Source organism: Lissotriton helveticus, chromosome 4_1 (genome assembly GCF_964261635.1).
Source record: "Lissotriton helveticus chromosome 4_1, aLisHel1.1, whole genome shotgun sequence".
Taxonomy (NCBI): Eukaryota; Metazoa; Chordata; class Amphibia; order Caudata; family Salamandridae; genus Lissotriton; species Lissotriton helveticus.
In genome coordinates this window covers 914,754,052-914,774,779 of record NC_136063.1, presented here as the reverse complement: position 1 = coordinate 914,774,779, position 20,728 = coordinate 914,754,052, and positions in this window count along the sequence as shown.

Below are 20,728 nucleotides of genomic sequence, written 5' to 3'. Positions count from 1 at the left end.
AAAACCTTAGAAATTAACTGAAAAAAACATAGGTTTTAGGGTTGTTATAGTCAGCTGGACATTTCACTCATACATCAGTGGTGTCATCAGTGATGTCATTTTAGATGTCATCAGAGATGTCATCAGAGATGTCACTGACCATGTCATGAACTATGTAATATGTGACATCATCACCAGTGGATTGCGGGCACGAGAGTTACAGTTAGTACAACTAACTATAATGGAGGAATTTCAATGGTTTTGTATGAGTGAAATGTCCAGCTAACTATAACACCCCTAAAACCTATGGTTTTTTCAGTGAATTTCTAAGGTTTTTTAAACGCTAATTCCTAACTATAATCTGCTTGAAACCTATGTTTTTTTTCAGTGAATTTCTGAGGTTTTTAAAAAGATAATTCCAAAGTATAACCTGCCTGAAACCCTAGGTTTCTTTCAGTGATTTCAAAAGATTTTTTCAATAACAATTTTTAAATGTATTAATTGTTATATTTATTTCTTTGATACTGATTAACAATTTTTTTTAAATACATTTATTTTTAGATATCTTATTTTTTAGATTACATTACACATTTTATATATATATATTTTTAATGTAATATATATATTTTTCAAAATATTTTTATAATATTTATTTTTTTATTTTTTTACAATTGTTTGAGCAGTCCCGCACCCAAAGCGCACCCCTCTCGAATACTGTGCGGAACATAGCCACCAGTTCACAATTGTTCTGTAGGATCCGCGTAGAGTGTGCGATGGGTGCGTATTTTCATGCGCGATTGGTATGCGACCCGTACGTAACTTCAAGTGCATATGCAACATATACGTATCACGCCACACGGCGCGCGTGCCTTTCCGCATGACGTCATCTATGTGTTCAACGCGGTGAGCGCACGACTTCTGCAAAATTTTTATATATACAAAAAAAATATATATATATATAGCTTTGCGCTGCTGAGCCTGTGATTAAATGCCTCAAACTCCAGTATTGGGCCTCTTTGTTGTGTGTAACTGATGGTTATTTGATGGGCTGCTCCGTGCCCATTTATAGAGGCCACCCTGAAGGGTCAGTGGCTCCCTTGCTCGGAGGCTGGTCTGTGGATTTAATAATGGGAGCATGACCCACTCGCCATTTCTAGCCAAAACAAGGAAATGCTACTACAGCGAAAATGGAATGGCTGACGAAGGGATTCAGAGTGGGACAATCTCGCACTCCGATCGTGCTGGAGCCCGGGCATTTTCACAAGGCTGACACGGTATGTGAGCACCACGCAAAGAATATTTTCACTTGACTGTGTGAGCAAATAAACCCACTGTGATATTGGATGCATGCACTGAAAAATGAACTTTAAACATTGAAAACGAACAAGGATTCACTAAGATGCTTTGCAATAACTTTAAACTACCAGTGAAATGCACCATGGGGATTGTATTTTTTAAGTGACTGTCAGGTGACTCTTGAGTCAAAAGGCGCGCATGAATGCACTTTGCACCTAATGGACCCCACCTGTGATCAAGGCAAAAGATGCTGAAACGCGTAAGGACATGGGGAATGTTTTGCGCTGCTGAGCCTGTGATTATATGCCTCAAACTCCAGTATTGGGCCTCTTTGTTGTGTGTAACTGATGGTTATTTGATGGGCTGCTCCGTGCCCATTTATAGAGGCCGCCCTGAAGGGTCGTGGCTCCCTTGCTCGGAGGCTGGTCTGTGGATATATTTATATATATGTATTTAATGTAAATATTAAGGTGAAAAAAATTATATTCTTTTACTTTTAATAAACTTATATTACTTTTAAATACAATTTGGAGAAGTTGCACTAGATGAGTGATGCGTGTACGCACCCAACGCGGATCCCATGTTACCAAAAAAAGAGATTGCATTGGTTTATAACACTTACTGTTCTAATTATTAGAGAACCCCACTCATTCCTTCCTAAGGAGAAGACCTATCCTGAAAAGAACGTCACTTTTTGTTCATTGGAAACCTGAACTTCTTTTTTGGAGTAAAACATGGCTACACCACTGCAAGAATCATTTGATTCTGATAATTTTGTTAGTGAACAATTTCTACCAGAACCACACCCTCCCAAAAGATACACATCCATTGTATGGAAATTTTCTACTTTTCTGGAGGGGCAAAAGAAATGTAATGCCACCAAAGTAACATGCAAGATTTGCCAGGCAGTACTGTCCAGAGGAGATCCGAACAAGAAATACTCCTGTGGCACTGCTGGTATGCGCAAGCACCTCCAATCCCTGCATCCTGTGAACTATGCTCACGAAGAATGTAGAAGACTATGCCAAAATGCACCTCCACCACCGGCAATGCCAAGTACCTCTGTGGCATCACCTTCAACATAACAACCAGACATACTTACCCAATTCGTGAAAGTTAGAATGCACTGCGTGAAGTGCAATGGTTTATTTTTGTTATGGGGAGCAATCAGTAGACCTAGTTTGCAGAGCAATTCATAACCATCAATGCTAGTTTTTTTTTTATTCCCTAAAAGTTCATGGTTTTGTTAGTCCTGTTGACTTTTTTTTCTTTTAAAAAAAAAAAAAAAAGAAAAAATTTTTAAAAAAATATATATAAAAGTACAAAAACAAAAAAATACGTTCTTTTCAGAACTAACTACTCTGGTTAAAGAAAGAGCTGAATTTATATGCTAGTATGTGAAAGTTTACATAAATGTATACGTACTGCTTACTTGACTAAAGAATGCATTTGTGGTATATGGTGAATGTATAACTGCAGAACTATAAGGAAGTGCTGTAGCATGACACTGTAAGCTCTTTAGCTACAGCATGCTGAGCTACTTCCGAACCACAGAGATGCAACATATGTACATAAATATGTTGGAAGTCTGTCCTTCCCTCTGCACTGCTGCTTAAACTGCAAGCATGTGGTGATACAGGCACCCTTGCACCATGGTGCAAGAATATCTGTGTAGTGTGGAGTTTGTTTTTGTGCAGGAAGACACACCTTCCTAAACAAAAGCAATCAGTGAAGGCATTTTTCTCCTACAATGTATGCTGTGCATTGTAGCATATATTGGAAGAAAAAAATTAGCAGAAATGAAAACAATTCTGCGGCAGATTTACAAGCTCTCTACTCCACCAGTACGTTACTTTTTTGTGAGGTACAGGTTGCACAGGTGGCTCCTCCATATTTACAAGGAGAGAAAAAGTTACCCTGCATGACTTTTCCTTTCCTTCTAAATCCGGCCCCTCCATACGCAGCTCTTTAGGTATATATATATTACATCATTCATGACATTGCTAGTGACATCACTGATCACATCACTGATGACATCTCATATGACATCACTTATGACATCACTGATGACAGCATCTAGTGAATATGGTAGCAATTTGCATTGAAGAATGAGTGGATATAAAAAAATCAGGACAAAGGATTTAGTAGCAGTGTGATTGATTGTTTACTTGCGTAATTTATAGTGTCTCACTAAATATATTGGATAGTGACTAAACTATGTGAATATCTGCAACACTTTGTCAGTTGTTCTATAAACTGCTGCACCAGTTGGTTACTAGCTACATAAAAGTCTATATTACTTCCTGATTAGTTAACTGTGTATTTGTATTGGAGAGTGAATGTGTGTGTGGTTCGGTGGGGGGGTCGGGTCTGACTGCCCAAAGATGTGTAAATAGTTGATTCAGTAGGTATATGATGTTAAGACTACATGTTATAACAATTGTTTGGGTGAGTTAATATCTTTATGGGTGTGGTGATGAGCAAATATAACTCTCAATGGTACATATGCAACAAAGTATAATAAAAGGCAGTGTATGTGACATTTGTTATATATAAAGAGGTATACATATGACTCAGTGATTGCATGAGTAACTGTATGGATAACTGTATACTTGTAATAGTGATTTTATAACACTAACTATGAGTTACTATCTATTTGAGTAAATGAAGTGCTGTTTGTATAAGTGTTGGGGGTAGTGTTTTAGGGTTTAGGATAGTGTAGTGGTGTTTGTTTAGTGAACGGGTTGTGCTGGGGATAGAGTTAGGATTTAAGGTAGTGCATTTTTCTTTGTGTAGAGTAGGGGGTCATGTTGTTGGTAGATTTAGGGTTTAGGGTAGTACAATGGTGTTTTTGTAGTATAGGGGGTCCGCCTGGGGGTAGTGATTTAGGGTTTAGGAAAGTGAAGTGGTGTTCGTCTACTGTAGGGGGTAGTGTTTTAGTGTTTAGGGTAGTGCAGTGGTGTTTATGTAGTGTAGAGGTTCATGCTGGTGGTAGATTTTGGGGTTAGGGTAGTACAGTGGTGTTTTTGTAGTATAGGGGGTCGTGCTGGGGGTAGTGTTTAGGGGTTTAGGAAAGTGCAGTGGTGTTTGTCTACTATAGGGGGTAGTGTTTTAGTGTTTAGGGTAGTGCAGTGGTGTTTATGTAGTATAGAGGTTCATGCTGGGGGTAGTGTTTTAGGGTTTAGGGTAGTGTAGTGGTGTTTGTGAAGTATAGGGGTGGTGCTGGGGGTATGTATTAACATTACACTATGACCACCCTAAGCACAATTATCAGTAGTAACCACCCAAAAATTCCAGATGAAGTTATCAGCAGAATGCTAGGAATACATTTATCAATATTAAATGCTCCTAATCAAGTAAAATTCAAATCATCACATGCAGTGTGCCACAAATGATATTACCACAGCAGTACGTCTCCCCAACTTAGAGTTAAAGTGGATACACATGGTTCATGTGACAGACCAGTAGGCCAACGCTGCAGCTGCCACATGCTTCAACACCCTTCACATACTCAGCAAGACTTTCAAATAGACCCATCCCCCGAATCAAGGAAGACCATCACCCAAGCACTCATCACCAGGAGGCTGGACTACAGGAACGCTGTCTATGCCGGAATCAACAAATCTCTACTCCACAAACTTCAGACTGTCCAGAACACCGCAGCCAGACTCATCCTCAGCATCCCACGACAAGACCACATTACCCAGCATAAACGAGCACTCCACTTGCTCTCCGTCGAAAAAAGAGTGACCTTCAAGCTGCTCATATACACCTATAAAGCCCTCCACAACACCGGACTCCAATATCTCAATCTCCTTCTACACCCCCAAAAGAACCCTCCACTCCGCTGACCAGGCCTTGGCCGAAATACTCTGTATCCACAGAACCAGACAGGAGGCACACCATTCTCCTATCTCATGGCCAAGACCAGGAATGTACTCCCCCTCAGCATCAGATGAAGCCCTACACGGAAAGCATCCAGGAAGAGCCATAAGACCGGGCTTTTTTAATGACCAAAGCTGCACAAATCCCCCCCACATACTCCCCCAGTGCCTGGAAACCCTCACAGGTGAGTAGTGTGCTCTATACATCCCTAATTGATTAATTGGTGCCCACCACAGTGTGTGTTTGAATGTTATCAACAGGCCCTGCCATTGGTTTGGCTGTCTGTAACTCTTAAGGGTAGTGAAATGAGCAGTGCTACCTTCTTTAATATACACAGAATCTCTGAGATTGGCTTGGTTTGGCTTCACCTCTGAGAGCTATTTTCAGGGTGCTGGTGACCTACCAGTAGCTCCCGAGCTACTGGTTGGAGACCCCTGGTATGTATAGTGAGTGGGGATTTGTAGTCCTGAAGCACAAATGTGAAGGTTATTACACCACTACATGCATCATACATAGCAAGTTGAATCACTCCATTTCCTAAAGCCTGGCTCACTGCATGAGTACATGCTTTCTGACTGAATGATTACATTATTGTAAGTAAAGACACTGGGTGAATTCTAGACAAATAACAGTATCCCTTGCAGTGTATAAAGAAAGATTAAAAATATTAGATAAATAAATGTATTAAAACTCGGAGTAATGGAATTAAATACATTTATACTCGGATATAAATTAGAATACTCTAAGTTTAATAGAGAGTATCTCTGGCACAGGATGCAGGAAAAATAGGGGCTTAGGGTAATGAAGAATAATAAAAAAGTTTTTTTTAAAAAGAGGGAAGTTACTAGAATAATAGGTAAAAAAAAGGGAAATGAATGTTAATACTTGTATTAAAAAAAAGTAACCTATAGAAATGATTTAGAAATTATACGAAAGTTCAAAAGTATGGAAAGAGGCACGTACTAAAACAGTGGAAATGAGAACACCTGTCAACTGAAAAGAGTGAGTTAAAAGTGGGAGGAGCAATACATTGATCCCATACACTGTTTTATAAACAAAGAGTATATAAACCACACCTGTGGGATGATTAGTTTTGTTTCAGAGAATCAATACAGGCGAAGAAACTACGAGCAAGGTAATGATTTGGGGCTCCAGAAGCATCTTGAGAATATCTTTCATTTTCTCAGAGGGAACATATTGTTAATGTATATTTCAAAATACATAAAACATTATGTCCCCTCCAGAGGAGTTGGATGAATTTCGGCGGAGGAAGGAAAGAATATCGAAGAGAGGTAAATTATCTGAATGAGTATATGTTTGATATTTTTTAAAAAGAAAGCAAAAATATTTAAATGATTATAGAATGTGGTATGATTAAGTTTAAATGGAATATAATAACGAGTTGACGAAAGAACCATTACAAGAAATGTAGGTTAATTAAGGAATTACTATGTGCAAAGTAATGATTAGGAGCGATGCCATCATTTTGAGTTTATCTTTCATTTCCACAGAGGGATCATATTTTTAATGTATATTTTAATATACATTCAACTTTATGATCCTTAAAGTGGAGTTGGATGACTTTTAACAGAGAATTTGAAACAATAATAAATAATATTTTTTTTAGTATGCAAGTATTTCTTAATATTGAAAAATGTGGTATAAATAAACTATCCATAAAAAATTGAAATAATTTGGAATAAAGGAGAATACTCTTTATCTTTTTGAGTGAAAATGGGCTAAAAGTATTTATATTGAGTAGTGCTTTTACCAATTTTCACTCGTGAAGAACAGAAAGATTATCTTCGCAAGCACTTGTTTTTCAAAAAAATAATATATTTGTGTCTTCAATTGTTGATGTTAATGCTTTCAATTTTTAAAAATGATTGTAAAATGTAATAATAACATGAAGAAATGTACATAAAAAAGAAAGATGAAGTAGTGAGGGAGTGTTTGTCGTAGCACTTCTATTCTACTTTATCAGAAAGTAAAAAAACCCTAACATTAAAATAAAGATGATGAGGCAAAACTGATATAATGTAAACATAGGGAATGAGTGCTTATGATATAATAAAAAAATGTGGTCCAACGCGTGATACCAATGAATGAAAAACATATTTTGCATTTCACCCATATGATGAATATAGAAGACTCAAAAAAATTATTTTGAAAACAGCATTTTTCTTTCAAGGATGGTTTGAACAATTATACATTTTATAAAAGAACGTAGTACACGGTAAAGGAGAAAAGTCAGCACAATTGTGATAGAATAGAAAATAGAATCATATTTTTAAATACCTTTACAGTCAACAAACTCGAAAGCAGAGTACACAGTTTAAGTTAAAAACACCCTACCACAACTAGTTTTTGAAACGCATTGTAAAATAAAGTGCGTCACAAAATGGGCTACGTACATAGTGAGGGTATCGTGACGTCACATAGAAAAAACAAGCCAATCAACATTAGGATGAGGAAGGTAGAGTTAACCACACAACAGCCAATCAACTGTTTTTCAAAATATGTGCATCGGTCGGTAATAAGTCTTCTTGAAAGGCTTCACAACCAATGAAAAAGAGGTGTCGAAAGTTTCTGTTTTTAACATACAAGCAAATAAGATGACCTTGCAAGTACACTCAGCGGGAGGTAATTATTGAAGATGACTTGCTTTCGCAAGACCCCGAAAAGCTTCTTGCTGAATAAGTACACACTCATCTGCCAGACCCCATTTAATGATTATTCAGGCTCTCAAGCCCAAACACGCCGGAAATCATCTCTCGTCACTTTCTCTTCTTCCAAGTTTGTACCTATATAAATGGAAGATAAGATTGTTGTCGTAGACAACAATTGTCGGCATTACAAAACTTAGTGACATCTTTATAAAGACGCAGTTAAAATTGTCGCCACTTTAACACCTGCAAACTACAACAAAAATGCCGAAAATTAATTTCAAAATCATCTGTTATCTTACCGGAAGATTTTCTCAATATTGCTGTCTCCTATACAAGAGTGAGAGCCACCCTCCGGGGCTATACAATAAATAGTTGGGGGGACTCCAAGGCCCCCCTGCAAAATTAGAAGTGTGTGGGCCTCAACGACCCACCTCAAGCCCCGGGAACAACCACCCCCCAGGGATTTGTGTATTGTGGGAGGCAGGCTGCGTGGCACCACGCCTGGAGCCCTTGAGGGCCCTGGGGACCACCACGCCCCAGGGCCGGCTCCTGCAGTGTCCCGGGGTGCCTACCCCCGGGACACTGCTGTTTGCTATGAGAAGGCGGGAGTCTTGCGGCTCCCGCCCTCCCATAGCAAACTTAGTTTGCATTTTGAAAGACACAGCAGTAAAATCTATTCTCACTTTCAAAATCCAAACCAGATTGCTTTCCACATGCAAGTTAGCATCTCCCCATGTGGAAAACCAATGCCGGCTCCCGAAAGACGCGGGGAGCCGACGGGACCGTGGGGGCATTGTGGCTCCCCCCACAGTTCCCAACATTTTTTATTAGACCCGGGGGATAGGGTCCCCGGGGATATTAGAAATTACTGATAGGGGCTATTTTTTTACTGTAAAATTAAAAGTCGAGCACCCAGCGCAGCGCTCAGTGCCGCCCCCTGATGTGCACGCACTGGATGCCCGACTCATAATCTGTAGGGTGCGCGACTCCAGCGCCTTTGATGCACAACTTCTACGCGTTTGGGAGCTGGCATTGCTTTTCCATATGGGGAACTACTAACATGCATCTCTCCATGTAGAAAAGCAATCTGATTTAGATTTTGAAAGAGATAACAGATTTCCTTGCTATGGGAGGGTGGGATGGACACCCCGGGACACTGCAGGAGCCGGCCCTCCCACAATACATAAAGCCCCGGGGAGTGTGTGGTCCCTGGGGCTTTGGAGACCTTGCAGCCCCTCCAACCATTTTTTATTGTAGCCCCGGGGGTAACAGGGCCCCTCGAGTGCTCCAGTAGGGGGCCCGCGGTCCTCCTCCCACAATACATAAAGACCCACGACCGCCCCGCACAGAGACCAAGCAACCTGTCCCAGGAACATACCACAAGAAGGAAGCGAGCCAGCGAAGCGAGCACCCGGGCAGCCATACAGTCAGTCAGCCAGCCAACAACCAGGCCCTGCCCAGCCTAACAACGAAAAACCGAATGGAACAGGAGCTCACAGGGAGAAAAAGCCACAGGCAGAAACACTCCAAAGGTGGGAAGGACAGAAGGGCAGGGCGAAAAGTAGCCTGAGCCATGTCCAGACAGCCAGGGAGCCACCAGAGCCAACAGGCCCCAGGACCCCCAAACCAGGGACAAAAAATGAGGATACAATCCACACCGGAAGCACAGGGCCTTGCCAGGGAGAGGAGAACTGGGAGTCCCAGCAATCCTGGACACCCAACAGCACTGCCGGAGACAAAAACCAGCAAGGGAAAGAGAAAGCAGAGGCAGGAAACAAAACCCACGCCCACATAGGCTTAACATGGACCAATGAGCAACAAGGCCCAAGACAACCACCGCAGCAGCAGACGCCAATGGAGATGCACCCAGGCGAGCACCACCAACAGGACAAAAGCCCTGGCCAGGCCAAACAAGCCCATTACCCCTGGAAGAAAAAGGACCCCAGGAAAGCGCAAAGCCGGGAGCCCGGACAAGAAGGCCGAAGAGGCAGCACCTGGGACCCAAAGGAAGCAGACAGCACCAGGAGACGGAGAACCCAGGAGAACTCCCATCCAGGCATGAAAAAGGCCTGACCCACTATGCACCAAACAAGATCCGATTAGAACACGAGTCTTCAGGGTGGAACACCCGAAGCCAAAAATGACCCAGGCAAGGACAGCACCAATGTGCCCAAAAAGCCAACAGGGGCGAACCCCAGAAACATCCCCGCGCACGAGAAAGGGGACAAACTCAACAGAAAGGCAACAAATAATCCCCAGCAAGGCAGGAGAAAACCCCAGAGAAGCCAAGGAACGGCAAACATTAGCCAGATGCGAAAACCGCCCTCAGGGATACCCACAGACCCAGTGCAGATTGAGAACCCAAGCATGCCTCCCAGGAAGACCAATGTCGCCAACACTCCCAAGGAAGGGCCAGAGGCACCGAGACTAACAGGAAGGGGAGGATCCGCAGATGACAGACAGGGGTGAAACACCGCCAGTCAACAAGACCCAAAACACATCCAGAAGAAGGCCCCTACCAAGGCAGACAACCAAAACCGGAGCAACCGGGGGGCCAAACGAAACCTGACAAACAGGACCCATTATAGAAGGACCAGCGAGACCGCCAAAAGCAACTTTGTAACAAAAAGGTTAGAACGCACACCCCACCAAAGGCATGCTCAGACGTGAGTCCCTTGCTCACTTTGCCACTGGATTCAAGCAAGCCTGACTGAAGATGGCTGAAATGCCAGAAACCGGTCCTAGGAAGCTTGTTTCCGGTCTAGGAAAGGCATGGCTTGGCAGTTCGGGCTGGACTGTTCCCATGAGGCACAGGGTCAGACTGATTTTTCATATGGCCATGTCTGAACTGGGATGGCAGAGTGGGCTAAAGAACGGTGATGGATTAAACCCAGATCTGTTCACTGGGTGTGAGTGATTGGTTCAGATGCTCCGTCCATCACCACCCCCTTTTGTACCGCTTTGTTCGCCATGAGTTGGCAGGGTATGCTCAGACGTGAGTCCCTTGCTCACTTTGCCACTGGACTCAAGCAAGCCTGGCTGAAGACAGCTGAAATGCCAGAAACCGCCCCTAGGAAGCTTGTCTCCGGTCTAGGTAAGGCATGGCTTGGCAGTTCGGGCTGGACTGTTCCCATGAGGCACAGGGTCAGACTGATTTGCATATGGCCAAGGCTGAACTGGGGTGGCCGAGTGGGCTAAAGAACGGTGATGGATTAAACCCAGATCTGGTGACTGGGTGTGAGTGTTTGATTGGTTCAGATGCTCCGTCCTTCACCACCCCCTTTTGTACCACTTTGTTCGCCATAAGTGTGCAGGGTATGCTCAGACGTGAGTCCCTTGTTCACTTTGCCACTGGATACAAGCAAGCCTGACTGAAGATGGCTGAAATGCCAGAAACCGGTCCTAGGAAGCTTGTTTCCGGTCTAGGAAAGGCATGGCTTGGCAGTTCGGGCTGGACTGTTCCCATGAGGCACAGGGTCAGACTGATTTTTCATATGGCCATGTCTGAACAGGGATGGCAGAGTGGGCTAAAGAACGGTGATGGATTAAACCCAGATCTGTTCACTGGGTGTGAGTGATTGGTTCAGATGCTCCGTCCATCACCACCCCCTTTTGTACCGCTTTGTTCGCCATGAGTTGGCAGGGTATGCTCAGACGTGAGTCCCTTGCTCACTTTGCCACTGGATTCAAGCAGGCCTGGCTGAAGACGGCTGAAATGCCAGAAACTGGTCCTAGGAATCTTGTTTCCGATCTAGGGAAGGCATGGCTAGGCAGTTCGGGCTGGACTGTTCCCATGAGGCACAGGGTCAGACTGATTTGCATATGGCCACGTCTGAACTGGGATGGCAGAGTGGGCTAAAAAACGGTGATGGATTAAACCCAGATCTGTTGACTGGGTGTGAGTGTTTGATTGGTTCAGATGCTCCGTCCATCACCACCCCCTTTTGTACCGCCTCCTATAGTGGTCATGGAGTGTAATGGGTCGGCCATTTTGGGAAGGGATGGGAGGCATGGGAGGCTGACTTTTTTTGCTTTGGTGGGTTCTGGTGTGGAGCTGAAGCTCATTTTGTTAGTCACGTGGCAAGGAAGGCTAACAAGAAGGTAATGTTGTCCTTAGATGCTCGAATAAAGCAAGATGCATCAACAATAATGTGTTATGTTAATGAATGGGACACAGTGAACAAACGGAAGGACCTTGGTGGATGTTTCAAATTGTGCCTGAACTAGGGAGAGTTCATTGAGAAGAGAATAACTGTGGAAATAAACTAACACATCATAGCTTGACTGTGTGCTGTGGAGCCTGCAGGGAGAGAAGCTGGGCAGGTGAGGAAACAGGATGAATGAGAGAGATGATTTACATCTTAGACAAGATGGTTTTTTTATTAAAGTGGGGCTTAATTACCATATACCAGAAAAACACACTTCTACACATCATAGAAAGTTTGTTTAAAAAATAACAATACTATATCTGTGTATACAAATTAAATGGAGTGTTAAAATGCATTCTGGACATTGTTAATGCTGCACAAAAAGCATAAATTCATACAAATCTTTCATGTAAGGGAAGATTGTTACATGTCCCCATTACGCACCTGCAATTTTCATTAGTCTGAGTCAAGGGCCTAATTTACAGTTTGGTGGATGGGTTACTCTTTCATAAACATGACAGATATTTCCATTGTCTGCATAACAAGTGCATTATATCCAAAGACATTTGCATTACAGTGGACTGGATATCTGTTAAGTTTGTGAAGGAGTTACCCTTTCACCTAACTCTAAATTAGACCCTAAATCTTTTTTGTCAGTGCCAACAAAGTCAAGTTTGCCTCAATAATTGGGTGTTACTTCCTCGTGTGCCATTCTCATCCAAATCATAGTAAGGATGTATCGAAGCAGAGAGCAGGCCCGACCACAGGTCAACAGCAAGGTAAGCCACAGAACAAATCTTATACAGTCTGCGCCATCAGAATAAGACAAATGTGACATTGGGACACTGAATCACACCACTGAAGGCACAGATGTAAGAAGACTGAACACAGGCTAACAACTAACTAAAAAAGCGAGAATGAGTAGGAAATGGCACAGGTTAATAGCAATAATCCAAACCATCAGAAGAATCATGCCACCTTCCACAATAAAATACCAGCAGACCTGGAAGCAAAGGGGACTCCTAGGCAAATACTCCCTCTATCCACAAGGAGCGATGATCAATGCCAAACCAAATCAAAAGCTCTACATGCTGTCAGAGCTAGAAAAAAAAGTGAAGGAGTAACTTTTCACAGAGAAGCAAAGAGCACAGGAAAAATTTGAGCATCACAGGTAAGCAGAGAAGAAGGCACAAACTCCAGAAAAAAAGAGTGAAAACAACAAACCTCACAGAGCACAGTAAAGGAATAGTGCCTTCGAGAATACTAGGGAAATTGCAGCACCAGAGTATTCTGGCTGTACATTGTGTGCAAACCCACCAGAAAACTGAAAATATATCAAGGGCCCTCAAAGATGAAGGAAAACTCCAAGATGGCTGAACTGTGGAGCAGGAGGCCCAAGTGACAGCAGAGAATGAACCCACAGAGAGTTTAAGGCCCGCAAAACAAGTAACTTTTTGCTTCTTTGAGAGATATATGAAACTACTCGTGGTTGAACAGTTCTTCAAGAAGACACACCACCTTGGCAACAGCAGACCCTAAAATTTCAACTTTCAGATGGACCGTCAGAGATCGTATACACTAGCCCACGAGTGACACACTCCCACAAGCGACTAACACATTGAGAAGGAAGGGCAGAGCAGAGAAGAAAAAAGAAAACAAAGAGGACAGACATTACAGGGTGCTACACCCCAAACTACCCCACAGAAGAATCACAATGCGAGAACTAAGAGGCTGCATCAGAATACTAGTGGTAAAGTCACAGTCAGACCTCTCTGCAGTTTCACTGAAATAATGTAAGGTAGGACAAAAGGAAAGTGACCCATGACTCATTGCAGATGCAAGGCCACTGAGGCACTGGGGACACCTGAAGAAAGCCACTCCCAAATGCGGAGAGAAGAAACAGTGGCCAGGCCAAGAAATAAAACCGACTGACAACCAAACTGACATCTACACAGTGGCACCCTTCATGAAAGTCGAGGAGACTGGAGACAGTTGACAGAAAAAGAATTGTGCACTATAGGTGGGAAGGAAAATATATATTCAAATTATTCAAGATCGAACAAACCCAATGGAAAAACCACCCGAGCAGCAGATAGAGCAGTGTTGTCACAGTGATTCAAAGTGAAACCAGTGGCTTAGTTAGTCCACATTCACTCCCAGATCAGTGATGGAGGCATAACTTTGCGTCCCTTGTGCTGATCTGGAGGGGAAGGGCAGGTGACTCTCCCAAGTGGATCCTTGATTGGGGATCGACTCCACTAGACACCAGGGATGACTTTAGGGTTAGGAGAGCGCCCCCAGGTCATGGGACTTTGTTCTACCTACTCCCTGTACTATCAGATCTTATGCCCCAGTGGGTGGTATTTGAGGGCACATACCCCTAATCTGCCCCAATTGGGATGCGGAAAACCTACTAGACACCAGAACATATTTGGCATAGTTTTTGCAAAGGGGTGAGGCAGCTGACCCAGATATAAGGAATGCCTTCACCCCAAACGGGGCAATACAGTCTTTCTGACACATGTGGAAAGCAGATGGGTGTTTACCCTCAATCTGCCCCTCCCCCCAGCAGGGGCAGAAAGTCCACTAGGCAACAGCAGTTTTAGACTTGTGCAAAAAAAGAGATGGGGTGGTCTTGCATTAGGTCATATCCCCCACCCCTGAAGGGGTGACAGTGTTTGCTTGCCCCTTAATTGGCAGATGGTAGGTTTCCCCCATATGTTCCTTAGAAGACCGAAATCTCACTAGGCACCATGGATTCCAAAATGGTGAAAAAAAAGCATATGGGAGGGTCACCCTGGCATTGAACATACCCCCAACCCTGAAGGGGAAAAATTGCCTTTCTTCCCAGTACTTGGGCAGATAGGTTTACCCCAATTTAGGGTATGACCCTAATCTGTTCATTGGGGGGGGGGGGAGAAAACATTGTAGACACAAGGTTTTTAAAGTGGGGCCCATAAAAGGGGGGGTGTCCCACCCTGGCATTGGGCCATAACCTAAACCTAAAAGGGGGAACACAGACTTTATACCCCCACTCGGGGCCAGATGGGGATTGCTCTAAAGTTTCCTCTTCCAGGGGAGGGAAGAAAGCCTACTAGAAACTAGATTTGCTATTCTCAAACTGCATTTTGTAAATCATTTACTAATTTTAATAATGCACTACAAAATGTTATCCACAAACCTAGGAAAGTAAATCTCCACCTCATCACTTCTACCCTTGCCATGGGGAGATCCTCACACATGTAAGCTTACTACTTAGCATTAAATGGGGGAGTGATTGGGATATGGTTGAAAAGTGTGTCATACTTAGGTCAAAAAAGGAGGAGTAAGGAAGGTTTAAGGGAGGGACATGTCATGCACCCACCCACCCACAAAAGTGTAAGCTCATGGCCATTCACATATGGCACTTCTAAAGTTACTATAGTAAAAAAGAACTAAACAAATTAGCAAATTTATGCGAGGTCGGAGATAGAGCAAGTCCAGTACACGTGGCCAACCAGTGATATTGTAGCACCTTTCCATAGAAAATAATGGAGGAAATATGTATTATTAATGTGTTGTAAAGGATAAATCTGATGTCAATGAATACCATGATACATGCAGGCCCTGCAAAGGCAATACCAATAAATGGAATGCCAACATATGCCATAACCTCGGCCTGCATATCAATGTCAGTATCCATAAATGCATTGTCAATGTATGCCAAAATCTATGCCTGCACAATAATGTCCATACTGGCAGTAACAATGTCAATAAATGCCATAATCCATGCACACATAACTATGCTGTTACCAGTAGAAACTATACAGATGCACGCCATGATCTAGGCAGGCATATCTATGTTAATATCAGTAAAGACAATGTTGATTTAAACTTTGATAATTGTAAGCAAAATGTTGAGAATGTCGGTAAAAATGATATAAGTAACTGCCATATTATTTTCAGAAGTTGTAATGAGTCAACCCTGAGTCACAGATACGTGTTCAGACAGGTCCTGCAGCCCCAAATCACCCCTATTGAGTGATAAGTCACAGGGGTAGTCTCACTTAGGCCAAAGACATTCGAACCCAGGGAAAACCCAGATCGATCCCACAGATAAATAATTTGACCACAAACAGTTCTCAGGAAATTGGCCCCAATAAAACACATTTGGCCAGAGGCTCGAGTTACCCAAAAATACAACAAAGCTAGATACCACATGTAGATAGGAACGCTGAGCCAATCAGGACACAATATGCACACCACATGTAGTTATCGCACCCTCCCCACACCAGGCATCTAGATACATACACACTGGCCCAAACGGATATATGACGTTACCACGCGTTCTTTTACCACGCAGACCATTACCACGCATTTTTTACAACGCAGGACCCTTTACCACGCATACCATTACAACGCTGGTATTTACAACGCAGGTACTATTACAACGCATACCATTACAACGTAAGTATAGGTAAGTAAATAATATGGTAAAATAATTTAATTATTAATAATATTTTTTTTAAATTAATAAATTATTATTTTAATATTTAATATTTTAATTATTTATATTAATATGTATTTATTAATTTTTAAATATATATGTTAAAAATACCCCTGTACCCCAAAACCCAAACCCAGCCCTAAAACCTAAAAATACCCCTGAACCCCAAAACCCAAACCCAGCCCTGAACCCTAAAAATACCCCTGTACCCCAAAAACTGAAAACTGACCCTGAACCCTAAAAATACCCCTGTACCCCAAAAACTGAAAACTGACCCTGAACCCTAAAAATACCCCTGTACCCCAAAAACTGAAAACTGACCCTGAACCCTAAAAATACCCCTGTACCCCAAAAACTGAAAACTGACCCTGAACCCTAAAAATACCTCTGTACCCAAAAACTGAAAACTGACCCTGAACCCTAAAAATACCCCTGTACCCCAAAAACTGAAAACTGACCCTGAACCCTAAAAATACCCCTGTACCCAAAAACTGAAAACTGACCCTGAACCCTAAAAATACCCCTTTACCCAAAAAATGAAAACTGACCCTAAACCCTAAAAATACCCATTTACCCAAAACCCAAACCTAAAATATTTTGAATAAAATTATATACTTACCAATACTTACGTTGTAATTGTATGCGTTGTAAAGGTACCTGCGTTGTAAATACCAGCGTTGTAATGGTATGCGTGGTAAAGGGTCCTGCGTTGTAAAAGTTGCGTGGTAAAGGTAGGTCGTGGTAAAAGTTGCGTGGTAAAGGTTGTATACCGCCCAAACTAGTGCTCCTGGAGGCTGAGAGCCCTATGTGTCCTTATCTGATGCCCAAACTTGTTAATTTATGACTGCAATACTTTTTCAAGAATGCAGAAATTGTTTTATTGTGCCTCACGAGATGTATATGATGTCAGCCGAAACTTTGCAAAATGAGAGACTTTTCTCAGGTACACTCTGTCGAGACTCTCTTGGCCGTTGTGTTAAATTAAACCAACTTTAAGATAAATTCATATCCGAGCAGCAACTGTATTTTCTAAAATGCCAATAACCTTTCTAATGTATATATTAATAAACCATTATTTGTTATTAAAAATAATAAAACGACTTTTAATTAATTCCATACAACACTTTTAGTAATTATTAATAAGTGCAAAGTTTTTTTTTACTTTAGTTGGGAGTTTTGTAACTTTAACTTCAGTAAGAAACGTTTTATTTTATTAACTGTTAAATAAATATTTAATTCAAAATTGATTTAATACTGCTTCAGAATGCATTTATTGTGTTCTACATTTTAAGCAATATCACATATTGATTAATATTTTACATAAAATATGTTTACTATATTTTTCAAGTTAAATAAACTTTTTCAAATGTTTTCAATACTTAACTGCCTATGATAAGGGAATAATTCAAAAAGTGTGGTCCTGTTCTTATTGGGAGACATGCAGAAATCCTGGGTTGTAAGAATTTTGTAGATAATAATAATAATAGCTGAATTTGTAAAGCGCCTGGTTACACCAGCTGGTATGTCCCCGCACTGTAGATGCCAGCGTAAAACTTGATCACTTCAACTTTAACCACTGTTGCTTTCATCTTCCTCACAATCCTACCCTGCCCTTCCCTACTCTTTGGGGAAAAGGTGAGTTTTCAGCCCTTTACGGAATGCTGCCTCTGACGTCTCCAGCCGGAGATTCGTAGGCAGTCTATTCCATTGTTGGGCTGCCAGCACACAGAAGGAGTGTCCTCCCATTCTCACTCTTCTGAACTTCGGAACCTGGACCTGTCCCGTCCCGCTAGACCTCAGCTGTCGGGATGGGTGGTACGGGGTTATCAGGTTGTGAAGATATGTGGGCCCTTTACCTTGTAGGATAAGGTGGCCAATGCATAGTGCTTTAAACATTATTCGTTCCACAATTGGAAGCCAGTGCAGTGATCTCAGTGCTTTCTTAGAAGGTGCTCTCTTGGGCAACGTCAGCACCAGGCGTGCTGCTGCATTCTGTATGCGTTGCAGCCTCTGAGTGCACTTGGCGTTGGCTCCCAAGTAGAGGGCATTACCATAATTCAGCCTTGATGTGATCAAGGCCTGGACCATGGGTTTCTTAGCTGAGAGAGGCAGTAGGTCCAAAGTTTTTCTAAGAACACTCATTATCCCAAAGCAGGTACCTGTCACCCATTTGGTATGGTGTTCAAAAGACATTTTGGTATCAAGCCATACCCCCAAATTCCTCACCTGTTGGCCTGGAGTGGGAAGAGGACCTAGCACCGGGGGCCACCAGGCTGAGGTCCAAACCGAGGGAGCCTTCCCCATAATCAGTACCTCGGTCTTGTTACCATTTAATTTCAGGCAATTATTTGCCATCCAATCTGCCAGTTCCTTCAGACAGGAGCAGAAATTGGTGGCGGCCTGTCGCTCTGGTTGTGTCAAAGTCACAACCAGTTGCGTGTCGTCTGCATAGGACACGACTTCCACCCCAAACTTGTCCGTGATTTCTGCTACTGGTGCAACATACAGGTTGAATAGGGTTAGGCTGAGACTGGACCCTTGAGGCACTCCCTGTTTCAGGCAGATCTTTGTAGATCGAAAAGGCCCCTGTGCCACTTGAAAAAAGCGGTCCCTCAGTAAGGACTCCAGCCATTCCCATGCTTTACCCACCACTCCTCCCCTTTTCAGGCACTGTAGCAGCGTATGATGGGCTACAGTGTCGAATGCTACACTAAAATCCAACAGGATCAGTGTAGCTGTTTGTCCCTCATCTGCATATTTCCTTAGGGTCTCAGTGGATAGCAGTAGCGCTGATTCGGTCGAGTGGAGTGCGCGAAAGCCTGATTGAGAGGGGTGGAGCAGTTTATTCGCCTCAATGTGGGCTGTCAGCTGATTATTGACAGCCTTCTCTGCTATCTTGGCAAAGTATGGCAGGAGTGAGATGGGGCGCAGGTTATCTAATTGCTCCATACTTATGTTGGGCTTTTTTTTCAGGGGGAGCACTACTGCCTCCTTCCAGGTTTTCGGCACCTTTCCTGAGTTGAAGGAGAGCTCTAATAGATTTCTAATATAGGGCTCTAGAGTCTCCATACTTTCCCTAAGTACTTTCCCTGGTGCTGGTTCCTTGGGGGAGCCCGATTTAATTTTGCCCGCTATTGTATATAGGACCTCCCGAGAAGGGACGCTAAAATTTGTAAGTCCATGTATTCAGCCTCTGTGGATATCTCCCCTCCCTCGCTGCCTTCTCTGGTTGAAATCGGAAAAGAGGAGTATATCCTCTCCACCTTATGCGCAAAGAACTCCGCCACCTGGTTGCAGGAATCCTCTGAACCTGTCATGGGGGAATTAGTTCTGGCGAGATCATATATCTCCTTGTAAACGGAGAGCAGCTCTTTCGCTAAATTGTCCGCTCCCTCTATCCTGCTGCTATAGTGGGTCCTCCGGGTTTTTCTAAGTAAGGTGTGGTATTCCTTAAGACCGGATTTATACTTGTTCCTCTTGTTCGCAGAGAAATCTCTCCTCCACTGCCTTTCCAGGCGTTTTCAAACTGCTTTTTTATCCCGCAGTTCGGCATTAAACCATGGGGCGGTTTGGATTGCCTCCTCGGTGCAGTATTCGACCAGGGCGCAGTTCTGTCCAAAGCCTCCATGATGCGTTTGTCCAGAGCCTCGCAAGCTGACTCTATTTCAAGGCCCCCTGGGGGCCCGCCTTGTGTGATGGATTTATTGAACACCTCTGTGGAGAAATTAGCCCATTTCCTGCGTCTTTCTCTTTCTCTAGCTCCTATATTGCCTAATGTGTTGATATATGTTAACGCCACCCTAAGTGTGATGATAAAGTGGTCAGAACATACCACGGGAGTAGGGGATTCAATAGATAGCTGCTCCCAATTTGCGAAGATCGGGTCAAGAATGGATCACTGACATAATATCGACGGCACAAATATCGAGATACACAAATATCGAGTCAAAAATATCGATTGACAAAATATCGACTCCCTATCTTCAAACAGGTAGGTACCAAAATATCGACTCCAAAATATCGACTTACAAAAATATAGACTGTCAAAATATCGATTTTTTTAAATGTCTTAAAATTAAGTTAAAACTAATATAGTAATAAATATATTTAATATAAACTTAGAAATAATTAATAAAAAAGTGTAATTTTAATAAATAATTTATATAATTAAAAAAATTATATCACCAAAAATTACACACACATATATATATATATATATATATATATATATATATATATATATATATATATATATATATATATAT